General features: G+C 40.0%; 1 protein-coding gene across 5 annotated transcripts in view; it reads left to right on the top strand.

Moving 5' to 3' along the window:
• Window positions 1–6,664: 6,664 nt before the first annotated feature.
• LOC148039587 (Transducin/WD40 repeat-like superfamily protein) overlaps window positions 6,665–8,577 on the top strand; it is a 174,787-nt gene continuing 172,874 nt past the window's right edge. For 2 of the 5 annotated variants that reach the window (XM_087692055.1, XM_087692062.1), the window contains exons 1-2: window positions 6,670–6,854; window positions 6,980–7,091. The gene's annotated coding sequence lies outside the window, so the exon portion shown is untranslated. Of the gene's footprint in view, window positions 6,855–6,979; window positions 7,092–8,577 lie in introns of all 5 variants that reach the window. The other 3 variants (XR_015693007.1, XM_087692059.1, XM_087692058.1) reach the window with 3 other exon arrangements.

Below are 8,577 nucleotides of genomic sequence, written 5' to 3'. Positions count from 1 at the left end.
TAAACGTGTATATAAATAAACAACGAGTTTTGTGACTGTGTATAGATAGTACAAAAAAAAAACAAAGCCAATACATACACAAGCAATGATAATCAAGTGCATGTGATATGCATCGAATTCAACACCATGGGATTCAAGTAAGTGACGTCTCTTTGAGCTACACCTATTCATTATGGTTGAAGCATATGACTTGCATGTACTCTCATGAGTTGCCAAGTGAATGTAGGATGACATAGGTCTCTATATGAAAGTGTTTAATGTCCAAGTCACCATAAGACCACCAACCCCACAAAGAGCCATTATGGAGAAAGCAACAGAAATACCAAGAACAAAGAGCCATGACAGAAGCCCCGCTTGCTTGAAGAGAGAATCACCCCTGCAGAAAGCACACATTGCATTTGAGCATATCCCAAAGCATTGTCATTGGCTACTCTCTCTTTCTTAGCCAGACTCTACATCCGGGGCAAGATTAAGGTAGCAAGCTCTCGTTCACAGTGAAAGAGTAAGCAAAGTATGTCCTACTGGTGGGAACGAGGGGTTCTAGATAGTGTGCATTTAAGTTTACCCTAAACCTAAAAGACTCCATCATGGAGGAGCTTGTCATAAAACAACTCTTAGACCAGTGCAGTCTATAGAAGTATGTAGAGAAGGTCGGCATGCTATCGATTACATCAAGTGCACAGAATTTTTGAGGAGCTTCAATGCCAAACGAAAATGTGGCATGGTGATGGTAAGAAGAGGGGAAGAAGCTCATCAAGTAGAGGTGGAGTTGAGCCCTACAATGGTGAAGAAGGCCTTGTGCTTATTAGCCAGCAGCAAGACTGAGAAACGCCCAAGGAGGGATGTGTATAATATGCTGGGGGTGAGCCGTCGAAAACAAGAGGGAGACAAAGCTCACAATGAACATCAGGACAACATGGAGAGAGCTACTAATAAAAAGGAGAATGACCAACCATCTCAACAACAAGAGAGCGAGAGGACAATTCGTAAGCAACAAGGCTAAAAATTTGTCAAGTCAAGTGGAAAGGAAAGATCACACTCTCAAAATCCCCATAAGAAGAACTCAATCCACCTCCAAAGAAAATAGAGAGCTACAAAGGGTGGAGGAGGAATTAAGGAGATTAGGAGAAGAGCGCAAGCAAAACCCAGAAGAGGAGAAGAACGACTAAGGTAAAAGGGAGGAGGAGATTACTCTAATGAAGATGGAAGCAAAGATTTAGCTTACAAGCTAGCACATCGTTGTAACATGGACTCCATGCTATGACACCCAAGCCTAACACTGGCTTAGGAGTAGAGAAGTAATATGCTCCCCTATTCCCAACTGGTTGAACCTCACAAAAACTCTCCTTGCTAGGGGTTTGGGGAGCCAAAACATCAAATGCAGTAACTCTAAATCAAATCAACAAAAGAAAGAACAAGTGCAAGAACCAGGCCCCCCCCGTGGACACAACAAGTGTAGTCAAAAGAGAAAAGGGCTCCATGCCAAGCCATGCATTCCTTGGGTCAATCTCTTAGACTCCCTCGGAATGTAACAACTATAGAGTATCAGGATGATGTCTAGCGTGCCCCCTCCCAATGCATCTCCAATATTTAAAAAATAAATAAATAAATAAATAAAAGAAGAGAAAGTGCAAACAAACAAAGACTCTCACAAAGAGAAAGGAAAGAAACAATGAGCTTTTCCATGTATATCAGAGTGCCACAAACACTGCACCTAGGGGTCCTCAAGTTAGGCATGTCCGGTGGCCTTGGTCAACCGGCTCTGTGCCTAACCCCCTAGCCCTTCCTATCCCCCCACTTCACACTTAGGGCACATCAAGGGTAGGACACACCTAGGGAGTTTGTGCTCACCTATGGTTAGATCTGTCTCCCTAAGTGACACCCACATCACCTCCCCTGTACACAAACTGGGTCCTCAAGTGTGGGACAACACCATAGGCTTCCCCCCCAATTTTACTAGCACGGAAACCATGCAATGCTGCACAGTGAGGTAGAGGCACCCTGAGGTAGTGCACTTCCTTTTTCTTTTTTCAGGTATGCTCAACAATGATGATCAGCCAGCACCAACATTGAAGGCCCCCACTACCCAATCAAATCTAATCTCGACATCAATGAGCTCAATTTTCCTACATCGTGGTGACCAAAGCACAAATAAGGTCTCAAGAAGCCTTCAAGTATACTTCTCCTCAACATCAACAATCTTTTCCACTCCATTGAACCCTTGCTTCGCCCACACAATTCTACAAGGAACCCGACCAGCAATCTCCTAACTACGTACTAAGTATGCCCGTGCACTCACATAATATCTGCACCACAATCTATACACAGTTTGGGTCCTCAAGTGCAGGACAATACTCTCAGCTTGCTTAGAGTTCGACCTGTCTCCCAAACTAATCAAACTACGTCTTGTGCACAATAAGAAGGCTAGCACTCCCCCCAAGGAGAGACCACATATGAGAGGTTTTCAATTGCAGGTATTGAAGACTCCAACGAAAGTGTCATTCGCCCTTCATCAACACTCAACTCTGAATTCTTATCCTTTATCATCTTGCACGCCCAACAAGAATCGTCAGCCACAGAATACCCAGAACATCAACATCTGTGCCAACCCATGAGTGCAACTCCCAACAACAACCAACCCTACCACCAGCTAATCACTAACCACATGCTCCCAACAACCTTCATCCACCTTACCACCAAAACTCCTCCATGGCAAACCATAGCTGTCCCTTCCACCCACGTCTTCGATGTATGCTAAAGTCGGCTATCTACAACAGTGAGTGCCATTGGACTAGCACTCGTCTAGGAGGGGGATAATGTTAACCCTCAAACGAACAAGGTGGAAAAGCCAAAAAATCTAAAGCAGAAGACAAGGCCAAGGCAAAAGTGAAACATAAGACGAAGGCGCACCAAGAAGAATCTGGAAACACAAGAAGTGTCAAAAAGTCCTAAATCAAGGAAAAAGATGCACAAGAAAAAGTGCATGTCAACACTTTTGTAAAAGAGCGCAAGGCGCATTAGGATTTATTTTAAAGAGCGCCGTGCTCTCACTCGTGCAAATTGTAAAGGTAAATGAGCGGTAGGAAGGAAGCTAGGAAGATAGAAGGACAATGGGAAAAAGGGCCTAGGCCATGGCCGGTCATGTAAAATAGGGGATAAGGGGATGACCGCCCAAAAGGGATTAGGGTTTTGTATATAAAGTTGAAAAGTGAATGAGAAGCTCATTCTTGTGTGTGGCCAAAAGTGGCTCTCCTCTTCTCCTTCTTCTTCTTTTTCTTGCTAGCTTGAGCTTGTGCTTGAGAAAGGGAGTGTGAGAGTGTGAGGGAGTGAGTGTGTGAGGGTGAGGGACCGAGGAGGAGAAGCTCTCCATATTCTCTTCTCTTCTCTTCTCTTCTCTTCTCTTACTTGCGACAATGAAGCTTGGAGGGTGGAGCTTGAGGATGGAGCTTGCTTGAAGCTTGTACTTGGATCGTGGAGCTACCAAAGTGTGCGAGAGAAGAGGTAACTCGATTGGCATGGAGGTAAGCTCACTACACTCGTAGATATGGATGCCGCATGGGCTATGTGAGAGGTAGCCATTAGTGCTCAACTTGGAACGCTTGAAACAATAAGCGGTTCGTGTGTCTTGGCGGTTGAGTGAGAGCTCCCACACCATGGGTGGGGGGGACTTTACCCACATATTGCATGTTGTTGGCTTGAACACTTGTTATTGGCTAGAATCAGTGGCCAACATCTAAGCCCATGAACTTTGTTGTGTCCATGACGTACACCAATGATTGGCTCCAAGTACAACTTTGCCATCTTCATTCACACTAGAATGTAGTCATCCTTATCAATGCTAGTAATTCAGAAAGAGAGCTTATATTGATTATTAATCAACAAGAGGTGTCTCTTCATAATAGTAGGAAGGAAGGTATAGAGATCGGAGAGAGCAAACTCTAGTTAATGTTATGAGGAAAGATATGAGAGTAATACATGGAGTAGGGAGGGAGACAAAAACCCTTTGCAAAGTGTAGCCTCGATAAGGAGCTAACATAATGCCAGGTATATGTAAGCCATCGAGTGGTATTAGGCAATTCATGCTATAATCAAAGGCAGATAGTCCATCAATCTACAACCCATTTAAACTCATCCATATACTCATCTAAGCATACCAACAATGTCTATCACCATCTACTGCTAGCTGCCTAGAAGAGGCCATGTATGAAAGCCATTGCTTGGACCAAGGCCTCAACCACCGTGGGTGATGCTCCCAACTCAGCTTTGATAATCTCATGTGGGGTCAAGCTCTTTGTGAGATCATTGTGATCAATGGTTTTTCTATATGCTCCCACCTATCATAGTATTCCTTCTCTGGTCCATCCTAGTCTCCCAAAGGCTATCTCCTCATGTGGAAGAGATTTGGACCCCAAATAGTTGCCCCATATAGGAGTGTGGGTGTGGGTGTAGAGAGAGAGAGAGAGAGAGAGAGAGAGAGAGAGAGAGAGAGAGAGAGAGAGAGAGAGAGAGAGAGAGAGAGAGAGAGAGAGAGAGAGAGAGGATGGCTTGCCTATCTTCTTTGTCTTCACATTGTGATAATATATGTCCCCATCATGTGCCCACCATATCCTCTATTTAAAACCCCTATTCGTACCTTAATCTCATATTTCTGAATGCTAATAATTCAATAAAAGAGAGTTCATGTTGATTATTAATCAATGAGAGGTGTCTCTTTATAACAATAGGAAGAGAGGTATAGAGATTGAAGAGAGTAAAAGCTAGTTAATGTTATTAGGAAAGAAAAGGGAGTGATAGATGGAGTAAGGATGGAGACAAATCCTTCAAAGGTGGGATATTAGCAAAGTGTAGCGCCAATAAGAAGGTAACATAATGCTAGTTATATGCAAGCCATTGAGTAGTATTTGGTGGCCCATATGTAATAGTGATATACCTTAGGCCATATATGTACATAGATTAGTTTAATTAATCTATTGTCCATCTATTAATCAAATGTTTACATAGTAATACTTACTTTTCAATTGAAGTTAATAGTTAAAGTCTACTTTAATGGATGTTTATACTTTAATTATTAGTAATAATCTATGTAATTTAACTAATAATTTAGCTAACTATAATAATGTAGTTGACTGATATTTAAATTGGTTTAATTTTATCACAAATCAATTACATAAATAATACTTTAGTTAGTATAGCTAGTTATTATTATTAAGTACTATTTAATACTTTGGTCAATTTAGTTAGTTGAGATAGTATAGATTAGCCAGTAAACCAAGTATGATTAGTCAATGTTAATAATATTAACATTTTAGTTAATATTGCTAGCTATTAGTATTAAACAAGATTAGTGAATATTAATAGTTCTTTAGATGAGTTAGTTAGTGTTAAACATGATTCGTGAACTTTAATTGAGTTAGCTAGATAGTCTATTGCTAGTGTTGAGTATAAGTTGATATCTTATTATTATTATGTAATAGTTAGGTAAATTTGAGTTTAGTTTGTTATGCAATACTTATATCAAAGAGTTTTCAAGGTAAAACTAATGAAGTTTGTATTTAGAAGTAATGTGGTTTACTCATTTGCTTCCTCCTCATGATCGCAAGCTTTGGCTAAAGCAAAGGCAAGTGTGATCTTCATGAGTATGATTTTTGCCAAGGTTAGAATCTACTTTTAAAACTGAGTTTTCATTGGCACCTATCTTTGCATTACTTAATAGTAAAGAAAGAAAAGGAAAGATCTTGAAGCATGTAGGGGAATGACACTTTCTCCCATAATTTTAAAACAACTAAAAGACTTGTGCTAGTTCTTCAACATGCTACTTGTATAGTATGTTCATGTACTATTTTGTGCTATTCCTATGGATTTATTAAGTTATAAGTTAATTTTTAAGTAAAATAATATTGAAATTTCAAGGCCATTACATCTAAAACTTTGGCCAAGTAACATACTTTGTTTATGCTTTATGTTTTGCGAGGTACTTTTCATCATGCTAACATCTCATGCTATACAACACATTTTCAGGGGCCAAATCTTATTAGCTTCAACAACTTGTAAGCATTGTTCATCGCATACATCATGCAAAAGATGCACAGTCAATTTACCTAGATATGGCTAAACATAACTTTGGTTCCACAAGATTGATACGATTCATAATGTAAAGAGTTTCAATTACTGGATTAAGCTATTGCATACATTTGCATTGTAGTCAAAGTAAGTACTAATTATATATGAAACATAGGGCACTTCTTATTTTAATTATGAAATAAGCTCATTGTGCTTTAAAAACTATGCATAGCTTAAAAAATGGCAAATGTAGAAACAAGCACTTGGAGAGTGTAGATACAAAATACCATTAACTAAACCTAACAACATGTGTGAACCTAGTTGGCCGCTCTAAATAAAATTGCAGTATCTTGGCAAACTTTCTCTGATTGGACACACCCTGAAGGCTAAACCCCCAAGATATAATAACATTGCCAACAGGAGAAGCATCAATAAAATTGCGGTATATTGGCAAACTTTCCCTGATTGGACACACCCTGAAGGCTAAACCCCAGAGATATAATAACACTGCCAACAGGAGAAGCAGCGGTTTTTTGTTTTTTGTTTTTTGTTTGTTTTTTGAGATGGGTTTATGGACCGGACTTGTAAATTGACCGCGAAGAACTCTCTGGAATTGTGACTCAAGTATCTCCCCGTGTAGTGGGGACTCTTATTAAGCCGCCAAATTTTCGCGCATGATGAAAGGATTAAGGATGCTAATCTTGCCTTGTCGAGAGGAAGTTTGCAGTCTGCGCTCACACGAAAGACAAGCAGAAGCAAGTTCCGGCACAAAGTCTCCCTTGCGCAATCATTGGGTTAGTAATCGTTTCGTCGTAGCTCTCAGGCTTTCATCATCCTTCGCTTGGTTTTGCGTTTGCCTTGGGATGGGATTCTGTTGTGAACAAATTGCCAATACTCCTAATATCCTCGTCTTACTCAGACTAACGCTCATAGCCAGGAGACGACCACACAAGACACACGGCTGCTAACACCCCTCTCCCATCTTGGATCTAGTGGAAGGCCAAAGGAGATGCAGAGAACCTATACCAATTGTATGAGCTTTTGTTAATTGTTGTTTTTGATTGAGATAGGAAGTTTTACAGTCATTTTTGGAGAATCGTGTTTAGAAAGTTGGATACAAAACTAAGCACGAGTACAGTGGATTATTCCAAACTGTTGGGCAAATAGAAAGGGTTGACCGAATCCTAGAGGATATGCTTTGAACATATGTAAGTAAAGGTTAAACTAATTGGGAAGAGTATTTACCGATAGTAGAGTTTGCATATAAAAATGCCAAGCACACTTCCATTGGATATTGTCCATTCATGTTGATAAATGGGTTTACGCTAGGAGATCCTTATGCGACGAGATTGCAAAAGGAAAAGGTTTATTTACGTAGCTAAGGATTTCTTGAAAGATATGAATGAGTTAGCTCGTAGTAGGATTAGAAAGGCACTGGATAGAGCCAAATCCTATGCCACTAGTAGCTATAGGCTTGTTATTGTTGGTTAGAGATAGAGGTTCCTTTGGAAGGGGTCGACCAAGGGGCAAATGTTATGGCAATGAGCGAGCAATGAGCACACCCTTTACCATGTTGTCATATTGCAAGAGGGTGATACACCTTGCACATGAGATACCATTATTCCAAAAAGGCGACCATAATATATACTTTTTTGAAGTAGCATTTCATTTGTAGTTCTATCATGCCATGCCCTATAGCCATGGGGAATTTTTGTATTCATAGTTGAAGGTCTATAGGGATTGCATTGACCATGCTACATGTCGCCCTCTCATTTGACAAATTGCATAATTGGATTTAAAAAATACATAATTGTTACTAAAACAAGCCACTTTGAATAGAAGGCCTCTTTCTTTTGAAGAAGGAGAATAAGTTTTTGATAGGGTGCTTGAACATTCTAAAACCATGAAAAATAAGACCATGTCCAAAGTTATCACCAAGGTATTGTGGTGCGTTCACAACGCTATAGAAAATAGGAACTATGGCTTATAAGCCTCAACATCTTGGCACTAGTAAGGTCCATTCAATATTTTATGTAAGTAAACTTAAAAAGAAATCGAGATACTTTGAAAACTTAAGAAATTGGGAGACAATGATATTCTCATCTCAAGGGATGAGATCATAAAACCTTTTGAAAGAACAATTAGTGTCTTATGAACCAAAGAGGATTTTATACATTTGTCATAGGCGAACAAGGAATACTGTTACTAGGAGTGTATGATAAAATGGAAGGATTGTCCTAAAGAGGGTTCAATATGGGAGCATGTGAGCACCTTACAAAGATGGTTTCCCACTTTACAGTTAGACTTTTTTCGTCCTCGAAAACATCTCTTAAGGGGGAGGAAATGTACGTTAATTGACGTCAAGTTAATCAATGGGATGTTACAAGGAAACAATAGGAGCTGTGCGCATCCATATATTATTTTAGTGCATGTATGAAGTTTAGGGGACACGGTTGTTTATGCACACATGTACATTTGTGTGAACATGGGCTTGGCGCCAGTTACGGGTTTCAAGCC

Source organism: Lygodium microphyllum, chromosome 2 (assembly GCF_053477565.2).
Source record: "Lygodium microphyllum isolate KBCC chromosome 2, Lygodium_microphyllum_v1.1.10, whole genome shotgun sequence".
In the NCBI taxonomy this organism is placed as follows: domain Eukaryota; kingdom Viridiplantae; phylum Streptophyta; class Polypodiopsida; order Schizaeales; family Lygodiaceae; genus Lygodium; species Lygodium microphyllum.
The sequence above is the reverse complement of the archived record's forward strand: the minus strand, read 5'-3'. Positions and strand labels throughout refer to the sequence as shown.